Source organism: Anas platyrhynchos, chromosome 2 (assembly GCF_047663525.1).
Source record: "Anas platyrhynchos isolate ZD024472 breed Pekin duck chromosome 2, IASCAAS_PekinDuck_T2T, whole genome shotgun sequence".
Taxonomy (NCBI): domain Eukaryota; kingdom Metazoa; phylum Chordata; class Aves; order Anseriformes; family Anatidae; genus Anas; species Anas platyrhynchos.
This window is the reverse complement of record NC_092588.1, coordinates 99,867,058-99,881,832: the sequence shown is the minus strand read 5'-3', so window position 1 is coordinate 99,881,832 and position 14,775 is coordinate 99,867,058. Positions and strand designations below refer to the sequence as shown.

The 14,775-nt window shown below is 38.5% G+C and overlaps 1 protein-coding gene and 1 long non-coding RNA gene across 6 annotated transcripts in view; one reads left to right on the top strand and one right to left on the bottom strand.

Annotated features, from left to right (window-relative positions):
• The window catches only part of POU6F2 (POU class 6 homeobox 2), a 323,051-nt gene that overhangs the window by 238,957 nt on the left and 69,319 nt on the right, over positions 1–14,775 (bottom strand). The gene's annotated exons all lie outside the window — the stretch shown is intronic.
• On the top strand, positions 8,455–9,785 carry LOC140001742 (uncharacterized). The gene is made up of 3 exons (XR_011807263.1): positions 8,455–8,547; positions 8,862–8,948; positions 9,103–9,785. It is a non-coding gene; the product is annotated as an uncharacterized lncRNA (long non-coding RNA).

Below are 14,775 nucleotides of genomic sequence, written 5' to 3'. Positions count from 1 at the left end.
CTTCGTGTTCTGGTATATGAGAGAGACCAGCTAAAATAAATCAGCAATACTGGGCAATAAGTATCTCCCTGCTGTTAGTTCAGGAGATGGTCAATTCGTTATTGTTACAGGCTAAAGTTACCCTCAGGCAATCACATGACATGGGAAATTTTAGTTTGGAATTTAAAGAGTCAAACTGGTGCTTAATAAAATAATAAAATTCTGAAAACATGCTCTTACAGTGGAAAATGTTTGGCAACCCTTGCTATATGAGATTCTTCTAGTTCTTACAACTTACAAAAAGTTTCAGAATTCCACATTACATTTCCTTCTCAGATCAAACACATGTATATCTGTGGACTCATTATTATTACAAGAGTGAGCCTTGCACCCTTGCTACAAGCTTTAATTATCTGTCATAATAGTTAATAGAATGGTAATCACAAAGGGTGATTCACAAACACAATTGTAAACAAAATCTGAAAGAGAAAATTGCAGGATTTCTCTCTGACAAATGTGAAATTGTACAAATGTCAGTACATGTAACTGTAAATAAAATAGAGGAGAAAAAAGCTCAGAATAAAGGTCAGTGAAAACTGAAATTCTCCCTCCTAGACATAATACAGTATATAAAGTTATTACCAGGCCTTCCAGGCCTTTCACAACTTTGCCCCTTTCTACATCTCATCTCTAGTTGCTCGTGACCTCTGCTTTGCCAGCTCAACTTACCTTTTCACTATCTAAGGTGTTTATATAGCCCCCATTAACGTAGTACTGGAAAATCTCACAATCTTTTAATGTTTTTATCACTGTGAGACAGGGAGAAACTATTATCCCTGCTTTATAGGCAGGGAACCTAGGTAGAGCAAGTACTTTGGAAGTGCTTAGACTCTAGCATTAAGCTAAAGTGCTTGGAAACTCTTAGGAGAAAGTCTACAGACATATGAAACTGCCTTAAATTTATGTCTCTTAACTTTATTCTTTTTTTTGATCCTCCTCAGCTATTTCGAGGGTCCGTCATTCAATACACATATGGTACTAAAAACTCAGTGGAAAAAAAAAAATCAATGGAAGTTAACCTCTTAATACCCTACAGAACAGAGTTTTAAAGGTGTTTAAATACCTAGCTCCCATGTTTAAATAATTATGACCCTAAATCACTCCTGAAAAAGTGGCACTGATCTTGCCTTACCTTAAAATCTGGACTGCACCCACTGGAGTCATAGGAAGCATGCAAACTGCAAAGGAACTGTGACTTGAACCCTGGATTCTTGAGTCCTTTGGGAAGACCTTCTTTGAAGCACCATCTTTTCTCTCTGTTACCTGTCATAAGCTGCCTGGCATATTTTTATGCTCTAATTCTGTTCACTGAAGCAAATTCCCAAATCTGGGAGCTCATTCATAGAATCATAGAATCATAGAATATCCTGAGTTGGAAGGGACCCTTAAGGATCATCAAGTCCAACTCTTGACACCGCACAGGTCTACCCAGAAGTTCAGACCATGTGACTAAGTGCACAGTCCAATCTCTTCTTAAATTCGGACAGGCTCGGTGCAGTGACCACTTCCCTGGGGAGCCTGTTCCAGTGTGCAACCACTCTCTCTGTGAAGAACCCCCTCCGGATGTCAAGCCTAAACTTCCCCTGCCTCAGCTTAACCCCATTCCCGCGGGTCCTGTCGCTGGTGTTAATGGAGAAAAGGTCTCCTGCCTCTCGACACCCCCTTACGAGGAAGTTGTAGACTGCGATGAGGTCTCCCCTCAGCCTCCTCTTCTCCAGGCTGAACAGGCCCAGTGCCCTCAGCTGTTCCTCGTACGTCTTCCCCTACAAGTTCCTCTGCCAAAAACCCTTTTTATACTGATTTCTGCCTAGCCTACTGCTACTCACTGCCTCTGAAACTTTCCTTTGAGTTAAAGTGAAATAATGTCATCCTACATATTAAGAATTAGAAGATGCACGGTAAATACTAGTTTTTATCTTGCCTAGATAGAGAGCTTCCAATTTTACCTTAGGTAACCTGGCTTGCTCCCTGATTGAGCAAGAACTTGGACCCTCCTGGTCCAAGTTCTGCAGCAGAAGGCTGAACTCTGCTGTACTCCCAGGAAGTGCTAGAAACCTCCAAGCAGTTCAACTCTGTTTTTAAAATAACTGAAGTAAATATGAAGAGATATATTTTTTCCTCATTTAATTCAGTTTTAATCTTCCACCAAATTTTACAGCGGCATACTATTTTTTTATTTTTTTTTTTAATTTATTTATTTTTGTCAGACATTGATCAGCATCACAAGTTTTGAGAGAACAAGGTTGAGGTTTTAACTGCAGGACATAGAATGAGAGGAACACATTTGGTGAGCAAGAAAGTGACTTGAGAGTATGGGGGAAAACAAAACAAAAATATCTTGCTGCTTCTGTTGAATCAATTTGTAATAGAAAAAAAAAAAAAAAAAAAAAAAAGTAATTTCCAGTGTCATCATAAAGATTCAAAGAGTTATCTCAACATGAGACAATTCCCACATCCCTTAGCAGAGACTTGAGCAGATTCACAGACCTCAGGTAGATGTCAGTGCATCACTTTACACTGCTCAGATTAGAGTTTTTCTTTATGACTATAGGAGGTTTGAATCTTTCACTTATTGTTTTATAGATGCTCAGACCTGGTATTCGCTAATAGAAAAACACCAGTAGGAGGCCAAATCCTCCTAAAGACATGAGACATGGCAATTGTAATAGTTATTTACAGGCAAGAAAAATATCATCAGCTCTTCCTCAGTGTTTACCACAGTATTTTCAAATGCAAAAGCAAAGGCCTGCCTTTCTTTACACTCATACCATTTTACATCCTTAACATGTAGCGTTTCCATTAGTTACTTAACAAAGGGAGGAACAGATAACTTTTCTCTCTAATGACAGAGCAAGGAAATGGGATATGCAAAGCCTCCCCCTGTCCGTCCCCCCCCTCCCCCCCCCCTCCCCGGTTCACACTGTCAGCCCAAATCCCTTTCCAATTTAACTAAATATGATGTTCTTCAGTCCCTGTCCTGAACTACCTTCTAAAATTATTGTGAGCTCCTGAGCATAACAAGTGTTGTGGATGCAAATCAGGCAAGACAAGCGTGCAGCCTACATAAAAATATATTACATTTGTTACTTTGTTGTAAAAAATTCTATGCCTGTAAAATATAAGTGCAGTATTTTCATTAGAAATGTTAAATTAAGATCTCACTCTATGCTTGTATGGCTTGCAAATTTTTTTTTTAGGTAAACCATTACAAACACAAATTAGAAATTTATAGAAATTGGGATTAAATGAGAAGGAAACAACAAAAATAATATAAAAACAGTTTCCTTTAAGATGTGTGCACCTAGAACACTGGTTCAAAACAAGTAACAAAGTACCTTTCTGTTAATTTGTTATAGATATCTACCTCCCCCCCAAAGGGTTTAAATGAAATAATTCAATTAATCTACTCTCTACAGAAGTCCAAATTATCCTTTAATTGTGGGGATGCTCTGTCTGAAATACATCTACATGACTATTAAGAATTGCAGCCAGCTACTCAGACGTTTTTTTTTTCTTTAAAAGAAACATGAAATACTAGTATAGTATATGTTGTGTGTAAGGAGGCTTTATTAGAATAATCTCTCCCTAAAGATGCTTTAAGTCTAACCTGTCCACTGACCCATGAAGGGTAAATGCTAAATTCTCACAGTCAAATATTCATTGTAACTCCTTGAAAAAGATGGATGAGCTATGGCTCCTCTTTAAATTACTGTGAGATGGGTAAGTAGGTACTATCATCTGGAAGGTGATCACCATCGCTAGAACCATCACCTCTCAGCTGTTAAAGATGACTGAATTCTGACAAAGGAGGTTTGTTTACATAGCCATGAAACTGCTATAGTATCTCACTGTCTTTCTTTCACTATACTTACTTGTAACGCTGCTCTCATGAGAAGGCAAATTTCAGATGTTGCGAAGGCAGCTAGAGAGTAGACTTTTATTAAACCATCTGCTGTTTTAGAAAGCAACGTAAGCTAATAATTAATTTACAAACTGCCAAACCTTTAATCTTAAATCATGAAAGAATTTATTAAAACATTAACCATGAACACTTTGCAGCACGAGGGTTTTTGAAGATCCACTGAAGACTAAATTCAACAGGTTTTCTTAAGCTGAGTCAGTGACCACCGGTGTGTAGCTTATGGTGTTGGGGCTTGGCGTGGGCAGCACGTGGCTGAATACCTACAGATATCAGAGAAGCCTGGCATGAATTCTGGTCCCAGCATCCAGTGCAGTGATTTGCACTCCATGAACTGGGAGTCTTCAAAACGCTGTCGGAAGCTACTGCCTCACACAGGAGCAAGATCTAGGGCCAAAGTAAGAGAGAGCCTGTCACTCTCCACCAGATGACTTCCAGACAGATGGTAGATGATAGCAATGAGTTTGGCTGGAACCAAGAACTACAATACCACCACAATCTCCCTCTACTCTAAAAAATAAAATAACCAAGAAACCCACCACTGGCCCTTCCAGAAGCTCAGAATAGTGCAGATGTACTTGATGGATTTTTACCACAGTTTGTGTGTTACAGTCCATGAGTTTTGTGCTGGTCTGACAACTCACTGCATTCAGTCTTTATGGCTGAGAACTTCAGAAGCTCCCCAGACCAGCAGCAAAAGTAGGTGCAAAGGATCTTCCTCAAGCACGTCAGAAGCATCGCACACATCTACACAAAACCTCTTCTCAGTCCTGCAGCTGGTCCAAGCCTGTCATTTAAGTAGGATTTTTACTGCAGAATGAGCTGGCTCTTTATACAGTTCTCCCCCTTCTTGCTGCCTTGAATACTAGGTGACTTTCAGAAGTTCACAAACACAAATTTCAAACTCCAGTTACTACTGCTTCAAGAGATTGTCCTGATGCTCTTGCCATATTTGCTTAGTGAGGCATCTTGCCTCCTAAAGAATATGATTTTTTTTTAAGGTTTTGAGCCAGATTTAAACCATACAAATACAGCACTTTGGCCTCAAAATTGCAATCTGATATCTTATCAGAAATATAGGTCCAATCACATTAATAAAACAGTACGTAAAAATATCAACTACTTTAATGCTAGAGAATTGCCTTTAAATGATGCACTCATGTGATCCTAGGTGCTAGAACCAGAATTAAAACCATGGCTGTCTGATCAACACACAACTGCTGCCTGGTGCATGACCAAAACGACCAACTTCCTTAACTGCATAGAGAAACAAGCAATCATACTCTAGTGAGTCAGAGCAGACAACTCCCAGTGACTACTTCTCAAGTCCTGCCTGCTCTCCAAAATGCTTGCAGTATTTCCCAGTATTTCCCGAAGTGGTTTAACTCTAGTTTAATCAGACAGCCCTGATTTAATATCAAGGGAATTATTTAAGTATGATACAGATAATAAAAAAGTATTTAAATCTGATGTTAAATCAACATGGACAAACAACAGGTGGAAACTTTTCCTGATTTTATTGGTTTTAAGATCCTAACTTTCTATAAAGGAAAGTGATACTCAATGATCTGAAGCTTAATTTCATATTTTTAAGGGAGCTTCAGAATCTATAAATAAAACGTGCTAGAGAAGTGAAAAGGATCACATTATTAAAACATAAAATACTGGTGAAAGTTCAGAGTGACTTGGAATGAATGCAGAACAAAGCAAATTCAAATCAAATTTAAGAAGAATAAATCAACTGTTTTAAAACAATGTAGTATAAAATATAAGATCATTATAAAATCCTACATTTCATAGTATAAACACAGCTAGTAAGTTTATGACTGCACTTTCAACCACTAGTCTCTTTTCCCTGTTATAGTCTTCAGAGTACTTGGATTTGACCTCTGAGCTGTGTAACACTTTTTTTTTTTTCTCTCTCTCTCTACATGGGAAACCTAGAGAACACTAAGTGCTTTACCCTTACCATCTAATTTTGTTCTTTCTTCCATACGACCCTTGGGTGTACAGGTTATAATAACTCTGTTTCAACTCCTGTTGCAGTTAGTGCAGCTGTGGGAATCTTACAGTCAACATCTACCATATCAATAACTACTGCATTCTTAATCAGGAGGAACAAGCCAAAAGAGTTAAATAGTTACGGAGATTAGAACACTTAACTATCTCGATTGTAATGAATCAAAACAACTTTATTCCTTATCACAAAGTTATGTAAACATATGCACAAGGAAAACCATATAGTCTTTAAAACATAACTATTTGAGTTTGAGGATAGATTTTGGCATGTCCTTGAAGATCAAATTTAACTTTATCCTTGGGAAATCTAATGATTTTATTTCTTCTTCTGTAAATATTGCATGATAGTTATGGTTTAATAAATTTCACTCATCACTTTATACCACAGATCTTATTTATTCACAATTGATTAAAATGAGAAGTGTTTCACAAGTAGTAAAAGGAAAACAACTGCTGAAGATGTATCACTGCTTTAGTTTACATTTCCCACAGCATGGCTCACCAAGTCTATAATGTATTTTTCACTCTCTAGTGTTTGCTCAAAGACTCTCAAACACAATATAAATTCCTCTGTCAAACTACACAATTATTTTTACTAATCCATTGAGAATGGCAGAAGCTGAAGCATTTGAACTGAGGCAGCCTCATACAATAATCTAACAGTTCATTCAAGCAGGTGTAGGAAGTGTTATGTAAATTCCAACTAACTTCTTTTTTATGCATGAGCACCTCACATTAATATTTCTCAGGCATAAAATTCATTCCTTTGACAGTCACTACTAACTCACCATAGCCAGTTATCACCAGAGCAGTATCAAACTGTACACACTACAAATGGAACATGTTTTCCCAACTACTTTAGTTAAATGGACAATAACTGTAAAAGAAGACTTAGCCTTAATGCACAGAAGAAGAAATAATCAGAAATAGCAGCATGGTGCTCCACAACAACCACCACCAGCTGGTCATGCATTTGAAAGTTACACATTGAAGATTTTCTTCTGAGATAAACTTGAAGGGCCTTCTGCAAAAACTCCAAACACCAGGAGAACTCAAAGAGTATGAACATCACCACTACATTTTGGAAATGAAAGTGTTTTCCTTATCCATGGGAACCAGGGTTTGTTCTTTATTTTGAGAAATAAACATTGGATACTTTTGCCAGGGTAAAAGCCTGTTAATTGCAGAAGCTAGGAAATCTTCACTTACACTTGTAAAATCTATTTGTCCTAACAGACAGTGCCAATCAGTCTTCACAGGCTCTTAAGGCTGAGGAAGGAAGATCTGAGAAGAAAGCTTTCCTCACTGTTTAAGGCTGGGGGGTAGGGAGAGCTTAGAGGAGCTCCACCACACATCAAACTTCATAGAATTCACAGGTATGGAGAAGCTCACAGTGTGCTTCCAAATCTGGGCCACACAGCTTGTGAAAATAGCACCCATCTTTTTACTACCTTAGTCATCACAGGCAAAAACTCCTTTACACATATTTTATTTCAGCAACATCATTGCAAGTGCAAGATCATTCGTCCATAGCAGTCTCTTCACATTCAACAGACACACAACAAGGTGGTAGAGAGAACCTCCCCCACATACCTACACCAGACAATCATCACCATTGCGTGGGCTAACAGAGGCTCACAAAGCCCACAAAGTACAATGCCTAGGGACCAAATTGCCACCTTACTCTCCAAAGAGAACAAACAAGCAGGGTAACTGCATCTACTCCACTCAATACCTCCCTGAGCAGCCTCCACTACCATAGACTCCAACACCTCTCCCAAAGACCAAGCTACTGCAACAACATAAGGTCTTTAACACTTAGTTACAGGAAAGTGCATCTGGCACTGCCTAAGGCAAACAAGCTAAGTCCAAACTCACAAAAATATATGCATTAAAATGGGACACTGAAGATGAATCAGGGAAAGTGTTTTGCACTGAATAAGATATAATGTAGAAGTGTATTTGTGAACAAATACCGAAGTGTTTATTGTTAACGATACTTAGAGCAATTTTAATGATCTAAACTATAGTTTTTATTTCAGCTGTGAATGCAGCTTACTGTATTAAACTTCACTGTAACAAGAGCAAAGGTTTATTAGCTAGTTTACAAAATCTCTCAAAACAGGTCAATAAAGAGTGGGGAATGTCAGCTAAAACTGTGACTTACAGCAATACATGATTATAAAAAATAAATGGTTTTATGGGTTTTATATTGCTGTGCTGTATTTGAGATAAAAAACATAATCCCGAAGTAGGAAAGCCTTTCCCGCATTGCACCACAGGTAGATCTGTGTTAAGTAGTCATAACACATTCCCATCCTGCCAAGAAAGCATTTTGCACACACTGAGTTTGGGTGTAAATGGCCTTAATGAGGTTAGGCAGAAATTAGCTCTTGTATAATATAGGCCAGATGCATGCAATCTTTACTAAATTAATATAAATAAACACTCCTTCTAGCAATATGAGATAGTGCTACCCTATATAGAAGGATAGATGGAGGACCAGGAAAGAGGACTGTCACACCACACGTGCGCATTGGAATCCTCCCCAGCTCATACTGATGCAAAAGGTGAGAAAGATCACACCCCAAAAAACAGGGTGACTTCCAAGGTTCCAAGTACTTCTTCAGTTGTATAGCTGTTGTAGTAGACACAGCCTCTAGACCCACCAAATCCTTGTGTGGGTTTAATTCATCTACCTCGCACCTCCTGCACTCTCATCCTAGCATCGGAAGGCACCGCTCAGTGCCAAGATCACATGCTCCCTCCATACACTTAGGCCTGGTAGGATGATCACAGCACTTCTCCCAGAGTTACTACTTATTCCCACCTTCCGGGGCAAGCCTCAATTAACTTAATTTGACAGTTCATCATATCCTTACAGCAAAACCACTCCCTGTCACCTTACAAGCTGCGTATCCCCATCACATGGCATGGAATAGGAATTCTCATGAACTAAGCAAGTTGAGAGGTAAGCTTCTTATCACTTCATGATATTGAGTTTGATTTTATTGCTGAAGATTTGACTTTTTTTTAATTTTTTTTTTTTAAAGAAATATAGCATGACATTGCTATAAAGATTGAAGTATTTTGGCATTGCTTTTTGATCTCTGCTTTATCCACAGTTTGTAACTACAATTGCATTAAAGAAAAACAAAGTAGAGTAAACTGGCATGGATTCATGTAAAACTCCATGCTTCGTGTGGCTAAAATATGCAACAGTGGCAGCCACTAACCTGCATCACAGAAGTCCCCTCTTTGGATGGCAGCAGTCTAACAAAATGACCTACAAAAATCATTCCTAAATGACTACTGATTATTTTGGAAGTGCTACGTTCAGAAGCTGCATTTTCCACCAGGACACATTTTTATATATATATATATATACTCTGAATCCATTGTCACCTCCCATTAAACAAGCAGATTTGTCTCTTACCTGCGCTTACATGACCATTCTCTTTAAGAAGAGGCAGGTTGGACTGGAAAGATTGGACAGTTATTTCAGAACCAGTATCACAGCATGCGAATAGGAAAGGCCACTGAGTGTGTCCCCAGCATTGTAACAGATCCACTAATACATTCTATTATTTTTATGATGCACTGGGTACTTAAACAAAATTGTCTTTCTGGAAGACTGACAAATAGCTAGACTTTGCTGCTTCTGCCTTTATACACAGACCTTTTCAATTAAAGGAAAAAAAAAAAACAAACAGAACAGTATTAACCTCCTTCCCCTTCCTCCTTGCAGCTGACTAGAGAGATACCTACATTCCAAATGCCACAAATTTCATTATCTCATTATTTTGTATTGGTACCTGAGCTTCACAGCAGGTGAGCCTCAGACAAACAGTCTTTGGGCATTCACATGTCCCCTTTAATTCATGTTAAAACCAAAAAAGACCCTCTAATAAAAATAAAATAAATAAATAAATCATAAATAGTTCTAACTGTATTAAACTGCACTACTCGAAGAGGCTGTGTTTTGATTGACCAGTTCTAGCTGCTATTCTTAAGAATTTATCTCCTGCAGACTGACTCTTTACAGCTGTAACCAGTGCCACTTGTTTTTACTGAATCTTAATGGGCTTTATTATGACATACTCTGAATAATTTAAGAGGGTAGCCTTCCTGAAGACACTCCTGGGTTGGATTACACACTTGCAACCTGTGGGCTACATCACACAGAACATGAACTCAACATGGGCTAGCCACCTCCAAAAAAGCATCTTTTCCCATATTGTAAAAAATGCAGCATGTCTTCCTATAGGAAAACAAAGTATAGCAGAAATGTAATACTGCCGACTATGTCCAGTACTTACAGAAGTTATTTGCAGTTTGCAAAATGAGTGAGCAACCTGCTTCAACTCCTGCTGTTGTATCTAATATCAGTATATAGTTATTACCACATTCAGAGATGTTACTTCCTTACTTCCTTCAGTGAAACTGAATGGATCTGTATGTATGTTTTTTGGAGATGTATGGCTTAAACTCTGGTAACGGAGTCTGTTAAGGATCAAGGAACACAAACAAAGAAGGATATGCAAAATTAGCAACTAGCTTCTATTTATTTTATTTTATTTTACTTAACACTTTTACTTTTTACTTAACTGTCTGTGAGTGAAGAGCTGGTGAAAAACTTTTCAGGGAAGAGAATGAAAGATGCTTAAGAAATATGGCAATGATTTTAAAACCACAAAGTTTTATTTTGTAGCCATGGGTTTCATTATTTATTTAGTAGCTAGTTCAATAATTTCAATAATTCTACTAGGCCTGAACAATAGCTCCACTTCAAAAGTAAACCCACAAAAGCATTTACAAAATTGGATAAATGTAAGTTTTTGTGCATGTGCGCGCACGTGTATCTACTTGTCAGGGACTGATATCCTGTGTTATCCAGTGTTAGTTTAACAGAATCTTATCAATGATTTAATAAGGTGTTCGTTGGGCACGAATTTTCTAAGAGGAGATGACACAGTCAGAGACAGTTTAAAAAGAAAAACAGTTGAATGGTAACACAAAAAGCTTGAATTGTATCTTCAGAAACACATTTATGCATGCTTATTCATTTCCACTTACCCATGAAAACAATGCAGAGTCAACTCATGTAAACACTAACCCAGAAGCATACAGAATTACCCAGTGCATTGTGCAGGAGCTTAAATAGGCACTTACTTTACATAAGTGCACGTTCCTTCTAGTCTCCTTGCAGATTAGTGAAAGCTTTAAGGGAAGATTCCTTTGTGCACATTGAAAATGCACAACTAATGTCTTAATTTGCCATTCCACCTTTTCCAGTTTGGTTTTCAATTTCACAGAACTGTTTATTTAAAAAAAAAAAATACATTTTCTCCATAGAAACACTATAATGATGCACACCAACTGAGAAGTGCTCTTTCTCACAACTTCCTATGTGAACTTCAAGTTTATCACAAGATGCCTTTTCAAAAGTAGCAGGTAATTCTTACCAGAACAGCTTAGAGTGGTTCAGAGAGCAGCTGGGGGTGCAGCACAGAGCAAATCAATGTAATTACTTCAGCAAAAGCTACTACCCATTCCTGTTACTTGTATGAGGATAGGTAGAAATGTAAGACATCCATAATGCGTTAATCATAGTGCCTTTTCCATCTTCATTTATGGAAATTCATTTTCATTTCCTGGACCCTGCTGTGAATGCTTCCAATGGACTGCACAACAGCTACCATTTAAATACTTTTTAAACAGAGAGTGCCTGCTCGAAGTAGGAATTGTTTGGTTTGTTCTCTGGCACTGAGCATCTGTATTAGCTTCCCTGCATGTATCCTGACAACTCCCACAGTTTGGGGCCTGAGAGCAGATGGAAAACAATTTACAGACCTTTAACAGTATTTGTTATTAGTGTTTGTCTTCTGCACATTCATGCTTGAAGAGAGAGCTGCCAGGACAACAGCCTTAGGCGCAGGGAAGGAAGACTCATAGGGCAGCAAGGAAGGGACTGAGTAAGAAGGATACACAAGCAAACTAGGACAGATTCAAGCAGGGTTGAATTTATACCAAGGGTACTGTAACTCAGCAGCGATTCTTCTCTCCCCTCCCCACACACTACAGCATTTCAGGATCTGCTCTTTAATGAACATAAATACTGGGGAGTGTCACTTCACTAAAATACAGACATGTACATAGTGACAAGAGTCAGCACAAGCCTATATGCTTCTAGTGAAAGAAATCATGACAAAACAGGCCCAAGCTGGCCCACAGACCTAGTAAAAACTTAGCAAATAAATCCTGCCCTAGTAGAAATCAAAGTCTAATCAGAATCCAAGCCTTTTGTAGCAACCACCTGCACTCTCCAATGGCACTACGGATCTTGCACAATTATGTTCATATTGCCTTTGGGTCATATTTGCCTTTCAATCTTTGCCACTCCTTAACATTTTGACAACAAGCATCCTGCGAAGGAAGCATCTCCCTGCCTCCCCACTCGATCTCAACCCGCGGATGCTGGATGCGTGGAACAGAGCAGGAGTGAATGCACAGACAATTGTACTGATGTGGAGACAGCCATAAATAAGTTCCCTTCCAGAATAATTCAGAAAAAGCCAAATTTCTAAATATAGATAGGCCTTACGAATAAAGCAGGTTTTTTCAGTGTGATCAAAAAATTATGTTTATTCTGGACATAACAGTCTGGCAGTTAAAACACCTGCAGCTGCTTAAATGCAGACTCACTTCTCCTTATAAGTTCCCTAGAAATACTGCACATATATTGATAGATTATATATACAAAGGCATTTACATGTGTGGGAGAGCGAATTCCTTTGAGAAGTCACTCTGCACTGCAGCATAAATACTGTACCACTGAGGTGGAAGTTGTTAGCGTATCTTACCAGTAGGTCAGTCAGCGATTCCATCTGTCTTTTTGACAATTTGTTCACAGCTTCCTAATTCCCTTGCGGTTTCTTGTTCAGTGAAAACCCTTAGAACGCACTGTGATTGCAGGTTACCTTTTCTTCAGTGTTGTACAAAGGCAAGCCACAGAGCAGAGTTTTTCCATGAGGCCAAATGCATGATCCTTCACAGTTCTTCCTAGCAAAGCTGATAAATTCCTGATTCAAAATTCAGAGCAGCTCCAACCAATTCTCTCAGCAGTGGCTCCCCTTTAAGAGGGGTTAAACAGCCTCGTATTCCATTGGCTTCAACAGGAGATGAAGATGTCTGGCCCACCGGCTTACATGGTCCATCTACGGTTTGTATAGTGGAGCCTATTTCAGGCAGAAGATACACTGATGGCACAAACTGGTCTTTTTATTTGTGTTGCTTAAATCAAAGTCAGAAACAAGGAAAACAATTTTACTCCATCCCACCTGCGTGTTTCTGTCCCTGACAGTTCCTCATGTTCTTTGTTAGAAAACAGAGCTGTGTAATGCCAAAACAAGAGGTGGCAAGATCCAGATGACATGAATATAATACCTACTGCAAAAAAAAATCCTTAGAAAAGTTTCATTCCTGACATCCAATAGAGATGCCAAAAAAAACTTGTTGAAGCTCCAGAATTATTTTCTTTCCTGAAAAGCTAGGAGCTTGTACAAGCAAAGTGCTGGCACATTTTAAACAGCCTTGATATTCTTTTCAAGACTTAGCCAGTCAAAATTGCAAAGGACTAAATTCTGCCCTCACTCATATTTAGGGGATGCGCACTGAATTTAGTAAGACAGAAGACGTAAAAATAAATACAGCTTTCAGCCCATCCATTTTGTTGAGGATTTTGAGTACAGTGTGCCTAGACAGACAGACATTTTGCTTGTTACTGTTTCAGGTCTTTGTTCTCTACAGCAGTGGTCTCCCAAGTGGGGTGCACAAGGCATTCCACTGGGGGTGTGGGCAGAAAATATTTTTTTGTATCTCAAATAACATTTCAAAAACCACAAATAGTATTTTTCATCTTTATTTCATCCTTTTTTAATTTTTATTTTTGTGTATGTTTTATAGTGTACATATTACAGTAGTAAAGCATATAATTTATAAATAAATATAAATTGTGAGTGCTTATTAAATTTTTTACTGATGGGTTGCACAATCAAAAAGGGTTGGAGACCACTGCTATGCAGGGTTTATTAGGTTTTACCTGAGAACACCATCACACCAAATTATTTTGATAGGATTAATGACATTGTTTTTCAAATGCTGTCTCTAGTAATTAGTGCTTCCATTGTTAACCTAAGTCCTATTAAAACAACCAGAAGAATTGCTTCTCATTCCCCTCCTTCCTTTGTGACCCCCCAAAACCACCAAACTCCCAATTAGCTGAAAAAAGTTACTATGAATAGCACACACAATGCTGTATCACAGGTTTGCAGAATTAAAAGTGGAAGGAAGAGACTGGAGACAAATGCTCAGGTCCTGAACACTCATATTTGTCACAGCTTTGGCTACCAGAAGAACATGGTCCACAACAACTGCCCACACAAATGGGATTCAAACAGGTTCAGATAAAGCATTTATGCACCAAATGAAAGATCTTGTGCATTGCACGTAACATCTTCTCTAAGTGACCATATTGGCGTTGTACCATTTTAATTTGTACACAGGTATGCCTACACATGCTGTTAAAATGATTACCTTTATATTGATGTTATGCTGAGTTCAGCCCCCTAAATCCCTGTGCAAACGAAACTTGCGGGAATGAAATCACCAGCCAGGGAAATCCTAATGAGTCTGAGTGGGCCAAGTTTTCACCTCTGGAGCTCCCAACATCCCACTCTTAAAGGGGCAAGGGGCTGGGAATACATTTTGTGGTTACATTAAGACAATGCCACTTAAAA